The 21,786-nt window shown below is 35.1% G+C and overlaps 1 non-coding gene across 1 annotated transcript; it reads right to left on the bottom strand.

Moving 5' to 3' along the window:
* Positions 1-21,418: 21,418 nt before the first annotated feature.
* On the bottom strand, positions 21,419-21,490 carry TRNAA-GGC (transfer RNA alanine (anticodon GGC)). Its single transcript has one exon. It is a non-coding gene; the product is annotated as a tRNA-Ala (tRNA).
* Positions 21,491-21,786: the final 296 nt, after the last annotated feature.

Raw genomic sequence — 21,786 nt, 5'->3', positions numbered from 1 at the left:
GCAATCCACCATCTCTCCTATTTTGCGAATCCAAAAGGGTTTCTGCACTCTATTTGGGGGAATCGAATTCTTGGCACAATGAGCTTAAGTAGGGTGAAATCATACCACGTGTGAATAGAATTCTCTACAATTCCTCGATTGGGAATTTAAAGGGGTGTTAGGATTATATGGAAATGAGTAGAAAATAAAAAAAAAATCTATGTGAGAATCTCACGCGATAGAAGTGAAACTTTCAGGTTCGACATAATTAGATTCACCTCAATTTAGTTATAATTATTCAAAATTGAATCTGGACATTTTAAACTTAATTAAATGCCGTAAGAATCCCATAGTAAATCCCATGTGTGTTTACTAAACATTTCTGGCAATAATCATGGTTCGCCCTAAATCAGAAGGGGGCGGGAATTTAATCGCGACTGTTGTCTAGTATAGGAGTGAAGAGTAAGAAAAAAGAAAAGAGAGAAAAAGAAAAACTTGAAGATGAAAGAGGAAAAACAAAATTGAAACAGATGTGATGAGCCGGAATCGAATTCTCTGGATTGTGAGTCCCATATCTATCCAATCACGATGCGCTAAATTTCTGCAATGTAGGGATTGTTTATAAGCATCCCGAGACTATACTCCCCCCCTCCCCGACTGTATTTTCTTACACGACCGAATGTCTGACGTCCTCCCCACCACCACCTCTGCTTCATGGAACTTCCTAATACAATCAGTTTCTTACGGAACCGGTTTTGAGGGGGAAAAGAAAGCGTTTTACTTTTTTTGTGATGAATTTCCTCTCCCTCACCAACTTTCAATCTTATGTCCCTTTCACTGTTACGTCGCTATATAGAAGTTTTACATTAAAAGTCTAATGATATATAAGCTATCAAGCTGCTACGGGGGGGGGGGGTATATTTTTACTGCCAGTGAAATTTACTGGTTAATCTGTAATTAATCATTTAGTAATTTTTATTGCAGGCGCTTTGTGCAGCACGAGTATTGTGATTGATTGTTCTGCATGTCAGTGGGCCTTGCATAGCAATTAAAATAAGTTTTGTCCGAATTGTTGGAGGGGGGAGGGGTGGGTGGACTCAGGATGTCAGGTCATCCAATATTACACAGTTTCATAGTATTAGGGGCTGTGTCTATACCAGGGATTCTTAACCTATGGGTCACGACCCAAACTTGGGTCACCGGGGCTTTCGAGATGGGTCGTTCAGATCAACTAACAGTCAGGGGTTCTGGAGTTATGAGTCCCGACCAAAATTTGATTCGTAGGGGCTATTGAGAAGGGTCGTACGAATCCACTTACGGCTAGGGATTCTTTAGCTATCGGTCACGACCCAAACTTTATTCGCAGGGGCTTCCGAGACGGGTCGTACAAATCCACTTACAGCCAGATATTATTGAGCCATGGTTTACAACCTAGACTTGATTCACAGGGGCTAGATGAGTTGTACAAACCCACTTACAGCTCTGTTAGAAATGCACTTATTGCATCACTGGTTTTATCAATTTCCAAAAATAAACAGTCCCATGGATCGCGAAGCTGATCTTGTTTATTTTGGGTCGCGGCTGAAAGAGGTTAAGAACCTCTGATTTAATATGATTTAATATATATACTAACATAAATATTATTTTACCTTTAAAAGCGCCGAATTCAACCCTGTAACTCGGCTTCTTTATGAAGTCTATTTGTCTTCTCAATTCGTCAGCACGATCTCCTATATTTCTTTTGCAGCTGAGTTTGAGGTTTTTTAGAGTTAACAAACAGACATAATTTTGGTTACGAAATCGCATTTTGACAAGGGAAAAAAATTTGGGGTGTACAGCAACCTCATACACGTTTTGGTGGGATATTCGGAATATGTCTCAAAAAAAGTGGCACAGAACCAATGAAGACGAAATGTGGTTGTGAAAGACCATTGGTAAGTCCAGAAATGTTGCTAATGAAAAAAAATTCTTGAAAGCAGCGACAAAGTAAGTAGTGAAGTATTTTTATGCGACTTCGCAGTGTGACAGGATAGCTGGAGAGAGCGAAGAAAACTATGGATGAGTTTAACTAGATGGTTTCTGAATTAAAAAAAGACCAAATTCACATTACCCTTTACCTGAACAACATCACTAAAATGAACATTACGGTCACAGAGACGCCACGTTCAGATTTTAATCCTCGGGCTGCCAGGTTAAGTCGGTAATATTCCCACGTAACTGAACTCTCCAGAGTTAAAACAGTATCAAAGTAAAAACATCAAGCAAATACGAGCTAGCGATGCATGAGTTCCTTACGTCAGAGAGCTCCGGAGTTCGTTGTACTCCTCCAAATTAGACAAAATTTGTACTACAGATAAGTGAACGAGGCGCTCGTAATTTATTCAAAAAAGTAAAAAAATTCGTCAATAGGTGGTGCTGGAGCATACGTATAAATATTGAATACATTTTCAATATGAACAATGTGCTCTTATTGCGCAGAACAGCATTCAGCACTATGTTATGAACTACTTACCCCGGCCCGGCGAATATGATTCGCCCTGGAGGGAACATTTATTTCCTCGATGTAAAAAAAAAAGGATTTACATCCTACTCTAGGGAGCACCATTAACATTTCGTGAGCAGCAACTTGGTGTCAATGGGCTAAGTATTTTACATTAAAGAAAAACATTAGCATAAATTATTACAAAGCATACTGTTAGCATATTAGAGTATGTTATGGATATTTCGGCAGACTCAGTAGTTCAGTATGGTTTTTTGATTAAGAATATGGTTTTGTTTTTAACGAATATATTGTTCAAGGTGAAAGGGACATATTGAGTAATATTAATACATATTTATGGATATAAAATTTATGTGTAAGCATATTCAATATTTATGTCTGCTACAGTGCCACCTATGTATGGATATTGACATTTTTTTTTATTATTTAATGAATGACAATCACGTCATTGGCCATGTCACAACGTATTATTACTTAATTGATAATAATAATTTTATTTAAATATTTAATTCATGAAATAATTAAATTAAATTACGTAATAAAAACGCATTGAAAAACACCGAAAAATTACGTTTGTGTCGCAGTATAGATATTTAATGGCTTACTCGGTATTCAGATATACTTTGATTACAAGACATTTTATCATTCTTCATACTACTCGCTCACCCCGGAAAAAACGTAGAAGAATAATAAAACTTGGTCACTCACCACAGTCTTATATTTATCCATTTCACAATTCACATAGGGATTCGCACGGTACAACACTAAATCATATGATAAGCGCCTCTGCTCTCTCAATCATAAGTTTACTCGTTTGTGATTTCTTGGCTAGTGTCTGTGTTCCTTCTCACGCTTCCAAAAGGGACGACAGATTTTACTTATGGTTTGAGGTTCATTTTTTCAGGCGAAAGTCTCACTGACTGATTAAACAAAACACCCGACGACCGGGCTGTGCTTCATGATAGGTTCGAGGATTAAAAAAAAAGCAAAATATTATCGCGAGAATTTTTTCATACATTGGCGTCAATTTTGTTGGTGTGTCCGAATAAGTTATGTATGGTCTGGTATAAACAAGAATTACAGCGTTGTAAGAATTCCAAGCGTAGGAAAGAATTTAAAAACATGTTATCTTCTGATTAATATATTTCAAGTGGGATTTTTAGAATGAATACTTTAAGGGGGAAAGGAATTGCACTCACAACAAGTGCATGAGTTGAACTATAGGTAGTATAAATTTTCTCATTTGGAGTAGTAGAACGCACTCCAGAGCTCTCTGAATCGGGGAACTCATTTCTTGCTTTAAACCCTGTTTTTTCTTTAAATGTTATTTTTGAAAAAAATATTGAACATTAGCAAAAAAAGAGAAACCTATTTCCGAACAAGATACAGAAATGAAAATATGTATAGATAAATTAACCAACACAAACTTCATAATTAACGTCTATTTTTAATGAGCAGACTATCCTTCACAATACTTGCAAACAACTCATTCTGTAAACTCTAAATGCGCAATTTTTTCTTTTAGGGTAAAAATATTTCATATTTTCCGATATTTATGGGAAAAATTCACGTCAAAAAGAAGTTGTCTGAGGGATTTAAGGAAGAGAAGTGTGGGTAAAAATGTTCTTTTCTTCATCTTGTGTTAGAACTTCATATATCTTCTATTCTTAACACACGCACGGCCGTTTTCTCGCTACATGAATCTTCACTTTTCGTGACAGGTGGTTTTCCAACTGGAAATCGATACCTATAAAGGGATAAGAACAGAAAAAAAAATGGCACACGCGTCAAGTATTTCCATAGAAATCGCCTTGTATATACATACTTATATTTTCTTCGGCTCCCGGAGATTTTCGATCGTTCTTTTTTTCCAAGTCATTCGCCTTTTCTTGCCTAGAAATGACTGATGAAAGGAACTTGAAAAATGGCATATACTTCTCTTATCTATTCCTTGTTTTCTATAAAATACTAGAAATCCCAAGATACAAAGATTTTTTCTATTAATCACTTATACAGAATGCGATATTTTAAATTAATCTCACTTGTAATATATAACGCTTTCGAGGAGTTTATTTTTAGAAAAAAGAACATTTCCACTTTTTTCATGTTTTTTAACGGTTTATGCATCTTAGGGATGAGCTCTGTCGGATTATGCAACCTGGATTATTCAAACGAGACAATATTTTTGGTAGAAATTACAATCAAAAATTAGTTTCTATCGAAAGAAAGCATATCCACCTTTTTCATACACTTCGGTATTTTTGATCTCACAACGAACACCCATCAGTGGAGGTGTCCGTTAATGGAAGTGTCCTTTATGAAAGGTTCAACTATAGAATGATCGTGTTTTTTTATGTTAATGACGAGAGGGCAGTAGGGATACCTTCCTGGGCTAGTTAAAACCTTGTGAAACTATGACGTCACTCTCCGCTATACATACGAAGGTTTTTAACAACTGGCTGTTGCGAAGATGAGTTTTTGGAAAGAGAGAAAATTCAATTTCTCCTGCGGGGAATTGTACCCACGTCCTTTCACTTTCCGGGTGAACACGCTAGATCACTGGACTACAAAGACAACGAATATCTCAATCTTTCCTTGAAGCTCGTGTGCACTGAAAGGGACCATACATGGACGGCCGGACCTGACTCAGGCAAAGCTCACAACTGCTGGCGCTGCCACCAGATGGCGACTTATGAAAGGATGACGTCACTCTTCAGTGCACATGAGCTACACGAAAAGATTGAGAGATTCGTTGCCTTTGCAGTATAGTGCGTTAACGAGTGAAAGGACGTGGGTTCGATTCCCAGCAGAGGCTGTTGAATTTTCTCTCTTACCAAAAATTCATCTTCGCAACAGCCAGCTGTTAAAACCTTCTGGAATCAACGTGTGGCGTAGAAATTTCCAATTTCTCGGACTTCACCAACTAAAATTTCAATAAAAAAGGTAACATTTCCATTAATTTTCTTTCGCGAAACGGAACATTTCCAAAATTAAAATGTTGAACTCTCTTGAATTTTGATCAAGAAACGGGGTATTTAAATATTCTTCTACCATTCCTACCTACTTTGTATGGACTATTTTATACTTTTGTAAAATAAACGTATTTCGAAGTAATGCGTTTATTACGTCTACTGTGAATTTAGCAAAAGTGGCACAAAAAACATTACACCTACACGCACATTCCAACATGTACCAATTCGTAGAAGTTCCACAGAGGAATACGGACGAAATGCATGCGTGCGTGGTTTAGCAGTAGTAGTAGGCTTTCATACTTCGTACGGAGAGAGTATGCCCAATTGTTCAATGAATCCAAGACTACACACACACCAAAACACTCGTGTCAGTGACTCCTCCCCCCGCAAGCAATGATGCCAACCTAAAATGGATAACGCTAGATATGCTACACCCCTGAAACTCACAAAACGAATATCTTCGATCTCCATGCATCAATAGAAAAAAAAAAAAATGAATGTAAATTTAATTGATACGAAAAATGGATTAGTATTCTTAAAAAAAAAGTTATTTAATTCCCAATCCGGTTTTCTCTCTCATGAAAAATCATGAGATGAATAAAATCCGAATCCAATCTTAAATAGGAATTTGAGCATGTTTCCAGGGAATCATTTTTTTTCCCCCATATTATATTGGAAATTATTTCTTTTGCCGTTATTTTTTTTCCCGGTAAGCAAGTGAGGTTTTTTTGGACAGTTCCTGCGTTGGAAAAAAAAGAAAAATAATCGAAATCGTGATTGGAAACGTGCAAAAAATCGATTACTTTTCCCGATTCCTTTTTTTTTCTTCTTTGAATAGTATTTTCTGTGATTGTTTTTTTGTTCCTGACTTTTCTTTTAAGGAAAACAAAAAAAAAAGAGGAAGAAAATTGGAGTTGCGAGATGTTTGATGTTGGTTTGCCATCATTATCATTAAATTGGAATAGTCATTACAAAGACTTAACTAACGATGATTGCCGCCTTTAAGAAAAAGAAGATGGAGATTACTAAAAACTGTAGATTTAGTTTATTTCGATAAAAACAAAATATATTTTTTTTAAATTTGATCTTTTTTTGAATTTGCATTCTGAGGACTTTAACCTCAATTAAGAATGGATTCTTGCGAATCAACTTGAATCTGAGGTGATGTTCTGATAAAATTAGCCAAGGAGAAATGCGTGCAACCATCATTAATCATTGACATTTTCTGGAAACGGGAATGTTAGAATGATATAACCATTGGCAAGATCGCTTACATCAGAGGTTCTGAACCTCTGATGTAAAATGAAGGCCATGATCTCCTTTCCAAAATGATTCCCTAGTATATAGAAATTTCGAGGCGTGAATGTGATCCGGTCTCCCATTTCAAAAGTCTCTCCGCAGAGAGCAGGCAGACCTACAACACGGTACTGACATAACATGAAAATTCAAGCATTTATATCTTATCTTTACTTCAGAAAATGTAAGATGAATGGCAGCATATGAACACGAAACAAGCGCAGCTCTACAACATCGATACGTTAGGGCCACACATTCACTCAGAACACACATTCCGGCACGTGCCGATTCTTTAGAAATTCCGAGGAGGAATGTGTACGAGGTGCATGTACGGTTAAGTAGTAGTAGTAGTATTATATAGAAATGTGAAAGCAAGGAGTAATTGTTTTTCATCTATGGACTTCTGAAATCTCTTCAAGGTCTCCCAGGCAGGTTAGGGATTAAGAACCCCTGTCTCATTCTAACCTGGTTGCGCATGGTGATATTTGTTCCCAATATGTATTACCTTCAAAGTAATGTTTATGTGCATTCTCAATAGTATAAAAAAAGGAAATTATTTTAATGTAAATAATGTGTTTGTGTGTAATTCAATTGTGAATGTCCAGCACTGACAACGGAGGCTCTATTTGATTATTACCGTCGCAGTGGAGGTTCTGTGTGTTGTCTGTGTGTGTATGTATTGCATATTCTGTAAAATGAGAGGGAAACAAAACTGCCCAACACACTGCGGACGGAGACTTTGTTTCTTCGTTTCCCGTCACAGTGGAGGCGCTGTATATATTTTTTGTATACATTGTGTATTGAGATCATTCTCAAATCTCTCCCACTTCAACACTTCAACATGCAAGCTTCTTCTTCTTTCTTGCCCACAAGTCTTTTCCACATTTCTTTCGAAATCCCAGGCTGCGGTCTCCGGCCCTTATGTGCCACTGGGCGCACGTGCAATTTTTCTCCCTAGTCATTGGGTTCAGATGTCAAAATGTCCGAATTTTCATGTTTGGCTGCTTTCTGCGTGTTCCGCTTCCCCGCCCCAGAGAAATTAATATTTTTAGAAATCGATTAAAAAAGTTGTTTTTTAAATATAAATATTCATAGATGGCGTACCGATGCGAGTTTCAAAATCTGCATTTTCTTTACGCAGAAACGTGAACATTGACAACTTGTATTCCTTCAAATTTCATCGTTGGGGAATGAAATTATTATGAAGATTATATATATATAGATATATATATATACGATCACATTTCTTTTTTGAAAGTAGGGGAATTTTCATTTATAGATTAAACGCAAGATGTATTATAAATAAAATGCATTCAACAAAACATAGATTTTTTTTCCTCTGATTATCGCTGTTGATTATTCAACAAAAGCGATAAAGTTATTTGGCTTTTCAGACATGCAATTTTATTCATTGTATTTGTATGCTAATAGAATGACAGTATACAACTAGGTATAGGGGGTTGCCCCATAAATTCGTAAATAGTTTAAAAACTCAAGCATTGGAGGAATTAGTACATTTGAATGCGGTTAGCAAAAAAAAAGCCATTCTCACGAAGGAGGATTTCTTTAGGTACAGGAAAAAGGTTTTAGTGCAACTCTTTGCCGATAGAGAATGCTTTACGACAGCAAATCACTGGAAATATGAAATGCAGGGTATACGATTAACGCATCATTTCTAAATTATTTTCATGTTACTGGCGCTTACATGAGGTTTTCATTGTGATGTTGATATTGGTAGATAAAGTTATTGCTAAAGTTGTTTCCCATCAGTCACGAATCACCGGCTGAGGGAATTACGAATTTTTATGGATACACACGAGATTGAAAAAAAGTTTAGGTCCAATCACACCTCCGGTACTGACGTGCAGCGTCCTCTACTGACAAAAATTTGAAACAAAAATCCCCTTTTGTGAGTAATTTTGTTCGCAAACCGTACTCGAATATACAGATTTCTTCAATATTCACGAGCTTTTTACTTCCTTTTTTTTCTTTCCCTCTTCATAGGCCTTCCTGGCCATTTCGTATGCCGACAGTCGTCCCTTTTTGGATGGGAATCGGCTAAACATTCTATTCTGGTCTGGTCTGGTACGAACTTTTTAAATATTTACGAATGTGTGGAATACCCTGTATTCTGAGTATGGTCTAGAAACCGTAAAATTTAGTATACTTATACACTTTTTAGTTTCGGTAAAACAATAATAAAACTACGAACATTTTTGAATGCAAAACAGGATAGTTGCACACACAGTTAACAATGACAGACCTTTCACAAATTATTTAATGGGCTGACGCATCCGCGGATCAAACATATCGACATAGATGAATCGCGACCTTATATTTTTGATTCGAAAGAAAAAATATACGAAGAAATGCAGCACATAAATTCCAAACAACGAAAAAATCGCCCCATTTAGGAATTTCTTCCGAACGACCGCACACAAAACTGGAACATTACATTATTTATCACTTCCGGACGGACGGATACACCACTACCACTTCTTCTATGTCCTCAAGAAGAAATAAAGAAGCTGCACACACACATACACACACTTATTTGATATATATAAAGTCCCGGAAAACCTTTCCCAAATTCACAAAACCCCTTTTTTTTTCTTCTCTGTACTCATTTCTCGTTCCTTCTCGTTTCACGCACGAGAAACTACGCACCTGTGTATTCCATGTTGCCTAAAGTGTTTTGAAACTCTCCTCTAAAAATTTTTGTTTCTTTTCTTTTTCCTCTTCCTTCAAACGCTTGAAAACTTGACACCGGACTCCAACAAGTTCTGAAATTCGGAAAAAAGGAGATATAAATAAATAAATCTTAAACAGTAGTTGAATGTATTCTTTGGTTTGCATTATTCCCTCTATTTTTATTTTGTATATAAAGGATACGAATATTTGTTTTTTTTTTCCCACTCTAAAGTTGAATGGTAGGTAAATAAAAGGTATTCGGATGAGTGAGCGTTTATAAGAGTTTTAAGAGATGTGCAAGCTGTGTGTGTTTTCAGTTTGTATCCAGAAACAGAATTATTTTTAGAAATGCATCGTTAAATAGGGATTAGTTTGCATGAAGAGTAAAGAGATTTCATTTCGTTCTTTTGGAATACGATAACACTAAGTTTTTTTTTTTATACCTGACCAAATTTGCAAATGTATCCTCTTGGAAAAGAACAAAAGTGTGCAGTAAAAGTGTAATTTCGTCTGTCACATCCAGCATTTTCGAGAAAAGTCAGCAGGGAAGTATGTACGTATGTACTTTCCCACTGAATGATCTCGGTTTCATTCGCAAGCACTGTACATGACACTCGGTTTTCCTAACAGAAACGTGTTCCATAGTTTACGTTTAGTACAAGTATATGTGTATATATATATATATATATATATATATATGTATGTATGATCGTTATATATAAATCTCAAATTTTGTTGAAAACAGAAATAAAGTAGGCACTTTATTTTGTAAAAAAAATGTTTTGCTTAGAGACTGATCTTATGTGCAAGAAATATGGAAAATAACAACTCGAGCCAATTACATATGGAAGTGAGTTTGGTATTTCAGGTTTTGAACATTCTCCCCGTAAAAAGCGTTCCGAAAAAAGTAAAATTTTTCATAAAACTTTATCATCATTTTTACCCTTTATTTGACAGTATTTCTCTAGAAAAACGCAGCATGAGTTTTTTATATTTTTCGAATAAAGGAAGGCATTATATATTTTTAGCTCGTTCGGCATTAATGCTTCTATGCAACTCCTAAACATTCGATTTTTATTTGTGAGCTGTTCATGAACTTGCTATACTATTACCAGCAGAATGCCTCAAATGTGCACGCTTCCCATTTCTTGACAAGCCAAACAAGAACGATTTTCGAAAATGGAATTTTGGAGGGAAATACCATGTGTCGAAGAGTCATAATGTGGTATATTCTACAATAATGATTGAATAGTAAGTTGGCAAACAATATAAACGAAATTTTTAAATTATTCAAATCTATGTAAATTATTTAAATACAGTGTGTCTCCCGAAGTTCAATATCCTATTTTTTTATATAATAGCATTCAAGGCATCTCATTCGATTAATATAACCCTTAAAATTTGTCTTTTCTGGATATTTGAATGCTTGTCAATTAAATAGTTAAATATTCTATATGTTTGTGTTATTCACAGTGCGTTTGAGCTTCCAACCCTTCTTATGATCTAATACTGTTGGCATTTTGAAAATTTAGAGTTTTTATTATGTGTTCTTAATCTATTTCTATACAGGCTGTCCCAAATTATTTGTACAACTGATTTATCTTCAACCGTTGACTTTAGAAACATATTTACTGTTACAAAAAAATTTCAAATGATGTTACAAAATGATGTTCAGTTATTCAAAATTTATTAAATTTCCCAGGAGTAGAATACGTATAAAAAAATTGAAAACTAAATTTTTATGTAGTCCATGCGTGTGTGTGCTAAGACTTCCAATTAATGAAATGTAAATGCCGGCTCAGTACCTAGTAGTACCAGCAATAAATGGTCAAATATGCAAATGTGGAAAAGAACAAAAGCCTACAGTAAGCATGTAATTTCGTCTGTCATATCCAGCATTTTCGGGAAAAGTCAACAGGAATGGATGAGTATGTATGTACTTTCCTGCGGTCTGAATGATCTCGGTTTTATGTATAACAACAGTACATTACACTCGGCTTTTCAACAGCAACGTATTCCGTATTTTATGTACGTATGATCGTTATACTTGAATTTTCTTCAAAACAATAAAGTAGGAATTTAATTAAAAGAAAAGAAAACGAGAGAGTCAAGGGAATTAGATATGGAAAAGAATTTGATATTTCAGATTTTGAAACCACGTAAATAACGTTTCAAAAGCAAAATTTGTTAACTTTTCCAACATTCCAAATATTACTGCAAAATTATGTTATTCACGCTGTTTTTGAGCTTCAACTCGTCATTTTGAAAATTTATAGAATTTGTGCTTTGTGTTCTTTATCCATCTATATATGTACAAGGTGTCCTGTAAGTGCTAGCACGGCCTTTATCTCATCAACCATCCGTTGCAGAGGTATGATTCCAATTCAAAAAAAGCTCAAAAGGTATTCAAAAATTACCCTGTAGCAGTTTGGAGAGTGGAAATACAATGGGTTACAAAAATCGAAATTTTTATGTCTCCTGTACTCTAACTTACAATTAGAAAGTTGCTGCCCCATCTCTCCTGATGCCAAAAAAAGAAAAAATTCAATATCTTTAGTGCTATATTCACAAAGATATTCGAGAAAACGGAGGATATTTGGGAAAAAACAGCTCTAAATGCGGAAAAAAAACCAGTTTCATCGTTTTATACATTGGCATTTCTGTATTATAGGTTTCTATTTGTATAACTATATGTCTAAATATGTGTATTATGTCTGTATTTGTGAAATAAATAAAATAAAGAAATATATTTTATTTTATTTAACAGGAATCTCGACATAAAGGCATCCTGAATCAAACAGTGACCATCTCGACAATCGATGTCGCGAAGTTCTCAAGAATACCAAAAAAGTATCGGAGAAATACTTATTCCAGAGGGCAATAGACACAAATTTCGACATTTGTGATTTCTTTTTTCCCCTCGCTTTGTTTCAGTTCTTGTATGTCCTGGAGGCGATACGACATTTCTACCTCGCGTATAAAACTAGAAAATATGCGATGTCGGAAAAGTTCTCGAAAAACTCGGGGAAAAACTTTTTCGGGAAATGAGTAAGTCGTGCATGAATTCATGCGTGGGGAAAGTACTTTCGTTGTTTGCATCTAATATAACATATTTTCTACTCTTCCAATACTGAATCTGAGAAAGCAAACTATTTCTAGTTTTTGCCCCAAGAACATATATTTCTCTCTCTCTCTCTCTCTGTGTGTGTGGGGTCTGTTTATTTCCCCATATGCATTTTTTATCCTGGTCGGAGTCCCACGTGTTTGTTAGGACGTCATATTTTCTGGATTTCAAACTTCACTTTCAGGTTCTTTTCCGTTCGTCCTCGTTTCATGCATCAACTAGCAACCACCTGATCCCATAGTATGCGTGCAACGTTCCTTCGAAACTTTTTATCTACTATACAGTAGATATTTCGACATGGGCAGAAAAAAATAAATCAGAACCACTCGAATCCATAACAAGGACTAAGAATAAGAAAAAATATATTTTTTCTGTAAGATTGTGTTGTATCGGTTGCATGAATACGGTAATATTTTCTTTCTGAATTTTAAGTATAAATCGAAACAAAAAGAATCCATGTCAATTTTTTCAAAGAAACTTGGTAGTATTTTACGTTGCGGGATGGGATGGATAAAAAGATTCAGTAACTTTTTCCCCAAACTAAAGTGTAATATATGATAAAAATATGTTACATTTTGTGTGACAGGACAAATCGTCCGAATTTCGGACGTAAATTGCAACATGTACAGCATACATGCTCAACCCATGGCCCGCGGGCAAAATATAGCTATCGGAGTCATTTAATGTGGAACGGGACTTCAAACCTAATTTTGTAAAAATGAAATAAGTGGTACATTAATAGGTAACTCGAGTGACCCATGGCATATTTGCGGATCACTTGAGTGATCACATTTTCAGGTCATTAGCGCAACCCGCAACACATTTAAAAATCACTTGAGTTACCCACCGCGCAGTTCCAGATCACCCAAGTGACCAGCGGCAGATTTCCAGAGCACTCGCAAGTGTCCCGCGGCATATTTTTTAAAATCACTTGAGTGACGCGTGGCACAGTACCAGTGCACTTAAGTGGCTCGCGGCACATTTCCTGATCACTAAACGGATTCACGGCACACATTTCGAGATCACTCAAGTGACCAGTAGCATATTTCCAGATCACTATAATGACCCGCGGCACAAGTAACAGAAAAAAAAATTGAGAAATCAGCTATTAATCGTACACCATGTATTTTATAGGACTCTAATTTGCATAAATCCAGAGATATGTTTTCGTGTGCAGCAACCTCTATCGACAAAAATTTAAACTTCTTTTTTCCAAATTCCCCGTTTCAAAAAAAAAAAAAAAAAAAAAAAAAATCCACTTTGTGAAAATAACTTTATCCAAAATCGCATTCAAACATGCGAATTCCTTCAATTTTTTTTATAAATTGTTAACAGTTTGTGAATTTATGGGACACCCTGTACATGTTTCGAAAAAAATTTAAAAAAATCTAGATTTTTCTCCTATTTAAAAATCATTTGATTATCATCGACAGAACAAGATGTTATTGAAATATAATTTTATGTTGGCATAATATAATTATTTCATTATGTTATGCCAACATAAGGGGCCGTTCAAGTATTACGCAAGCAAATTTTTAGCCATTTTCGACCCCCTTCCCCCCCTTGTCAGCAAAAGTCAGCAAAACGATGACCCCCCCCCCCACTGTCAGCAAAATTTCGTCATCAGCTCTGCCCCTCTGAATCCTAACTCATATTTTCGTAAAGGGTGGTTGATGACGTAAGCATTATCCAAACCCCCCCCCCCTTGTCATCAAAAGTCAGCAAATCGGAAACCCCATCGATGATGACGTAATACTTGAACGGCCCCTAATGAAATAATGCGGCATAGAACATATATTTCTTAAGCATAACATAATTATTTCATTGTTATTCTTCGTTGGGCATTTTGCCTGTTGTGGCGTTGAATTTGTACTTATAAATAGCATTTTTAGTATAACTATAATTGCCTATTCGAAATTTATATTCACACAAGATGATTTCAAATCAGAATAAATAACAATTCAGTGTGGTAGGGGAACCTCAAAGAAACATCTCGGTTTCTAATCACTATTATTGAATAACGCGATCTTCACGTATTCCCGAGGGATCAGCATAATCCGTCCAGGGAATTCGTTAATGTTAATAGACATCTATGCCCGATCTGGGATGCGAACCCAGACCTGCACAGTGCGAAGCTAGTTCCCTAACCACTCGACGGCCAGGCGGCGAACGAGACGGCGTTTCATAATATACATGTCCAGAAATTCTGTGTTTAGGTAATGGAGGGCAGATGTTGCTTCCACGATCAGTCGATTACGTAGTTTCTGTCTCATGGAAGGGGCTATTTCTCGCTTTGATCTTCAACAGCATGCATAATTACACAAATGTGAAGCTTCTAGATATTCATCTGGTTTATGGAACCGCGAATAGAACTGGACGAGCTACTTAAAGGCTGTATCGTTCACGATTACTGACTAGATCAGACAGGTACACAATTTTTTCTGTGTAAAAGGTCAGGTATGTGATATTGCTACAACTCGCGAGCCAGAAACTGGGATGCATATACTGGGTGACCATATAATCCGTATTTTACTGAACATTTTCGTAGTTTCGGCATTAACTTTTTTAAAACAAAAAATGTCCCGTTTTTTTCATTCATTTTCAATGGTGCACTTTTGAAAATTTATTGTTTATTGAAATCAAGGATTGAAATTATTTATGAATTGTATTAAGATAATTTTAATCATTAGAATTACACTGCGCAACAGTGCTTTTGTTCTCAAAGCTATTTCAGTGATTCTAGAATGGCACTGATTCCGAATTCAGCGTTTGTTTTGTCAACTTTTCTCTAGTTTATGAGATAAAGTGAAAATTATATTTCTCAATGGTAATACACAAGCAAAAATCGTATTGAAACTGTATATAAATAAACACAGTAATAAACTATAGTAATAAACTATAAATAAATACAGTAAATCATTGTCAAAGATATTTCAGTGATTTTAGAGTCATTTTCGGGGTGCTGATTTCGAATGTGGCATTGGTTTTGCCGAAGTGGCTAAAGCTTTTGAGATAATGCATACTCTCAACAGTATATGTGTTGCTTATGGTATCACCATTGACATATATATTTCACTTTATCTCAGAAACTATAGCCAATCTGACAAAACCAATGCCAGATTCAAACTCAGCACCTTATAAAATCATCTTAAAATCACTGAAATATCTTTTCAATGATTCACTCTATTTATTTGTAACGCAGATTTTAAATGTGATTTGTACGCTGCTCTCTCTCTCTCTCTCTCTCTCTCTCTCTCTCTCTTATGTATTACCATTCAAATTTAATTTTCACTTTACCTCAATCACTAGAGCCAATCTGAGCATCACCAATATACCCGGAAACCATTGAAATTTCCCTATAAACATGACATTTTTTTTTGTTCAGCAGTGTTATCATAATTAATATATTTCTAACATAAACATTCTTTTCACGTACAGTATTTGCCAAACTTATTTGAACAGTTATATACAGTCAAATCCCGTTTTAACGAATACCGTTATAGCGAAAATCTCGTTTTAACGAACACTTTTCTAATTCCCTAAGTAAGTTTACACAGGAACAATGCTAGGTAAACTGGAATTCCTTTATAACGAAATTTCGTTTTAACGAAGTGATTTCTCCGGTTTCTTGGCGTTCGTTATAACGGGATTCGACTGTATTCACACTGGGCTTCAGTGATGGCAGCATCCTTGTGTGTGTGTGTGTGCCTTGTCTTTCTGTTGTTGGAACATAAAATTAATTCATTTCTCACAACACCTGCTATACATATTACAATATTGGGCATTTTGCCTGTTGTGGCGTTGTATTTTTTTTTTTTGAAATACATGAGACGTTTTTCCCCGGCATCGACTATAACTGGCTGTTCATCTTCAAATGCGAATCGCCCCGGGTCAATGTATTGTTCTTAGGTCCTTACGTGTACATATGGGGGCTGCCGTTTCAACGCGTTGACATGAGACCTCTAAGAATGAGGAGGGGAGTCATGTCAAAAGAATGAAGAAATCTAGTTCTACGAAACCGTAAAGGTTTGTTTTCATTACCAAAACCTTCACAAAACCTTACCTTTAAAATGAAGTAGAAGAGAAAAAATCACTAACAACAAAACAACATGGATAAGGAAGAGTTTAATATGAAATTCAAATTTCCATGCACGGTTAATCCACTGCCCGGTTAATCCACACCCGGGTAATCAAGGTTCTACTGAATACTAGTTATTTCAAGTTTTATGAATTTTTAAATAGTTTAGGAATTTATGGAACACCCTGTATTTGATAAAATACTGAAAACACACCGTTACTGTAAAAATATTATATATATATGCATTCCAATATGAGTATAGCGCCTCGATCGCGATAGTCCGGGGATGACGAGGGCCAAAAAAAAAAAGAAAAAAAAAACCAATCACAGAAGAGTTTGGAAATCAATAAAGTTGTGAAATTAAAGAAGGACCGATCCCTTAAGGTTGCAATGACCTCCAGCTCTTTAATGACTATTTTTTCCAGTGGAAAAAAAGAAAGTATGGAAGAAATGATCATTTTTCCGAGCCGTTTAATTTGTAGCAAGAGGCAATAATTCTTCTAAAATGAGCTTATCCGAGTGAAGAAAGGCGCTTACGCTTCACTATTGCCCCCTAAAGCAATAGTTGTGTGAATCTTCTGTCAGCACAAATTCTTCTCCCTTCCCCTCTCTCCAAATAATATATCGAAACAAATTAAAAAGAACCAGAATTTTTTTTAGCGGAATGAAAAACAAAATGGCTGAATCAGCCGTAAATAGACAAAGCAATACAATACTAGGAACCAAACAAAAAAAAAAAATCGATCATTGATATTACCTAAGAATCCTCGAGGAAGCATTTAGTTACCTTTGGGGAGGATACAATGCAACTGCAAATCAAATTGCCGTGGAATTTTCTTTTTCATCTGAAGATATCTTTGAGATAAGTGGAGACGAAATGTATGTGGTGTGTAATATTTTATTTTATGTCATACATTTAGTATCAAGTACCAAATTGGTATAATACCAGAAAATAATAAGTACGTACACAGTATGACGGGATATTATGCCTTTGGTTGATCGTCGCTGTATTATTTCAGTTGAATTATAAATTCCGATATTGTAACTTTATTAATTGAAATTAGAATTGATGCACGAAATCAAGTGGTCTCATACCTTCTAAAATGGTGAACAACTATGCCCTAATAGAAATATTACTAAAAATAGTATTTAACCATTAATTTATTCCAAAATGTTCATACATATTTTTGATTATATACACTGTATTATGTCAGCGTGTAGAAAGTTTTATATATCTCTCTAATACTTAATTTGTATGGAAATTTTCAAAATAATGAATTATAAAAACAGCTTGCCCTCTTATTAAAAACTACTACTACTAAATCACACGTACACCTCGTCCATATTCCTCTGAGAATTTTATAATGAATTGGTACATGTTCGAATGTGCGTGCACTTGTTGTGAACCTAACGTGGAGTTTGTATCTGTGTAACGCTTGTTATGTGTAATGCTACCATCTGCCATCAATTTTTCTAACTATAACCGAAGTGTGAGGATTGAATAATTGTATCGTTGCAGGCTTGTTGCTCTCTGTGGTGATACTTTTTAACGGGAAGAACGGTCCGCATTTGCGCCTCGAAGTTGGGAACCACAGGAAACTAATTTTAGCCGACCTTCACCCCGACACGGTGGGGTTCGAACCCGGATTCTCAGCAACTGGTGATCTTATTGATTGAATTTTTTAGTTTCTATCAAAGAGCTTTTACGAAACTTTTATAGTGCAATCCATGCCTTAGAAACATGGGTTTTTTTTGGAATCAGGAAAGACCGGACATATATATATATATATATACAGTTTTTCACGGGCCACTCCGGTGCTTAATGCTTCGGGCGTCGCATCGCTCTTCCACCATGACTAAAACCCTCTATGTAACCAGAATATATCCCCTTTGGGGACAGAGCGGGGGGGGGGGGGGTAATGGTCGGTTTCGGGTCCTCGCGATTCGAGTCGGTCAGTATGAGAAATATAAAATAGCATTGATTCAGTTTGATTCAATAGAAATTGATCCAATATATAGAGGAAAGTGTTCATTTCATGAAATGAAGCAAAAGGTTAAGATTTCATTGACTCAATCTTATTTAAAATTAAATTTCAAACTATAAAATTAAAAAAAATTAATTTCAAATAAGGTTGAGACAACGAAATCTCAAACTTTTGTTTCATTTCATGAACTGCACAGTTTCCTTTATTTAAAATAAATAATGCGTTTTTATTCAATTGCAGTGAAGTAATGCTATTTTATCATGCGTGCAAGCTGTTTCTAATGCATGTTTTTGAAAATTTACAAAAAATTAACATAAACATACAAATACAAAATTAGAAACCAAAACAGGTAAATTGCCCAACAATTGGCTGCAAAAAGTAAAAGAAAAGAAATACAAACAGTTTTAGAAAAACGCCCATGAAATTATGATTGTCGTAGGCTAAATACAACTACCCAAAAACAATAAGGCAGGAAAAAGTAGCTAAACAACTAAAATATATGTCCATAGAAATAATGGTTGTTTTTCAATATGGATAGCTTCTTACTTACTCCCACCCATCTTATCATCTCTTCTCTTGAAGCTGTCTGTCGTGAGGAAATTTACAATATCAGAATATAAGCTATTCCATGAATATACCATGCTCTTGGTGAAAAAACAATGACCTAGAGAATTATCCCTAACTAATCAAAACAGGTATTCCCAAGTCGAAGCATTCGAAAAACGGCGTAACAATATTTCACTATCCATCAATGGATTTCCCCTTGAAAATCTTAAATATTAGGTGGGGAACAAAGTTTTTGCCAGAAATGATAGGTAGAGTCAGACGAGATGCAGTAGTTGTATTTACAGTCTAACTTGCATAATCGTGATCGTTTTGGAAACTTCAAAGTGTGTTATAGTATTACGCAAAATTTTTTTCGTTGTTTGCAACAGTTAGTTGTAATACGGGACGTGTAAAATGTCAGTTGAAAAACTTAAAATTGGTCACATCATTTGGTTCCACTGAAAATCTAGTGAATTCCACTGACATTTAGTGCCTTCAGGGCTGCAACCACGATAAATTCCGTCTTAGAGAGTCCACTGTAAGTGCCAGAACAGAAGGGTACTGTTTCTACTGTGAACACTCCCCTGGACAAATACCGTTACCGAATAAACAGGCTACTCTCAAGTACAGTGTATGATTTTTCATGATTAATAAACTTAAATTTTTGAGTTACATACTTTAAATTAATTGAATTTTAACTAAACTCAAAATTTGATTATTTCAGATTTATTTATTTATTATTTTCTCAAATCGAGGAAATCGATTCAAAATTTAATTATGTTTTACGTCGAATTTTACATCTCTGTCGTCTTCAGAATGAAAAAAAAAAAATTAATTTATCATTTTTTTTCTATTTATCATTAAAATTCCGTATGTATAATTTCGGTAAATGAATAAGTATTTTTTTTGTTCATTACCATTACTATTTATTTCTTTGATTTACATACTTGCTTATTTTTACATTTTCGTTGACATATGAGAAAAAAACATCATTAAATAGTAAATACAAAGAGAAAATATCCAAAAAAAACATAAATATTCATTTAAATTTTTAATCAAAATCTAATGGTATAAAAAAGTAAATGTTTATTTTTTTCGCTAAAAATTTCATTTTAAATACAGAAATGGGACCAACATTTCTTCTGACATTTCAATCTCAATATCTTTCGCACACATATCAATATTCTGCATATGAATTTTAATTCTCTTTAAATCCTAAATGCCTTTATATAAATATCAACGAATCATAATTTTAATTACTCATTTATATTTAAAACTTTATTTCGTATTACTTACTAAAACAAGCATAGATATTAATTGATGGAATTTTCAAAACGACAAGAGCTATATTAATTTGTCCCCTTATTCTTATTAAAAGCAATTATGGAAATTGATTTCAATAATTGAAGGAGTACTTATAAAGAAGTACTTAGGCAAATTATCAAACTATTATTATTACAATTAAAGTTTCCACACGACGAAGTTTTTGCAATTTATTTCACACTGAAAATTATTACTTTATAAGGAATTTTTCAATAGAGGAAAAGGATCCATGTTTAAAATGAATTTATATGAGCAAGGGTGAATAAAAATAAATTTGACACATTTTGAAAATTAATTTTAAAAAATCGAACAATTGACAAAAAGATGCGATTTGCACTAAAATACACTATTGCGGGAAATTTTTTTTTTTGATGTATTCAAAATGCAATCGAATCCCGTTATAACAAACTTCAAGAGACCGGAGAAATCATTTCGTTATAACGAAATTTTTTTATAAAGGAATTATAGGTTTTTGCATCTTTCCTATATAAACTTATCTGGGGGCCTAAATTTCAACCCACGTATCTGCTAACATCGATTGCGGAAGAATCTCGATCATTTCTGCGATTTTTGTTCTTAGGTCCTCGGTGTTGATTACGCGTGAGGCGTAAACTTAGTTTTTTTACGTATCCCACAAGAAGAAATAGAGGGAAGGCGGAGTTTCACTCTGAAGGCCTATAGAGGGGCCATAACAACGGCCCAGCTCATTCGATCCATCATCCTCAAAATTCCTGATTCAGTGAAACTAGAATAATTTTTCCCCAATGCAAGGGAGCACGGTCTTGCTGCTATAACATGTTTTGGGAATTTGAGGAATAACAGAAACCTGAATCATGTCCAAATAAACAACTTTTGTTAGTACAAGATTCATCGAAAAACTGGTTATTTGTGGAGATGAAGATTACAAGGAAGAAAATTCATCACTGCCCCCACGGGGACTCGAACCCCGGTCTCTCGCTTGCCGGACGAGTGCTCTACCATCTAAGCTATGGAAGCAGATAGAATATGTCAACCTTGGAGCGTATATATATGTTGAAAGGCACCGTACATGGACGGCGTCAACAATCAACTAATAGCTCAACAATCAACTAATGAATGACAAAGGCCAACCAGATGGCCATATGCATATAGAAAGTGAGAGACCGGGGTTCGAGTCCCCGTGGGGACAGTGATGAATTTTCTTCCTTGTAATCTTCATCTTCACAAATAACCAGTCTTTCGATGAATCTTGTATTGACAAGTGGAGAGGACGTTTCTATATACACTTTTGTTAGTTATAAGATTTATATGAC

This window comes from Pholcus phalangioides, unplaced genomic scaffold (genome assembly GCF_987345545.1).
Source record: "Pholcus phalangioides strain wild (caught in Gottingen) unplaced genomic scaffold, Ppha-v1.0 ptg000001l_1, whole genome shotgun sequence".
Taxonomy (NCBI): domain Eukaryota; kingdom Metazoa; phylum Arthropoda; class Arachnida; order Araneae; family Pholcidae; genus Pholcus; species Pholcus phalangioides.
Note: the sequence above shows the minus strand (reverse complement) of the source record. Positions and strands in the feature narration are given on the sequence as shown.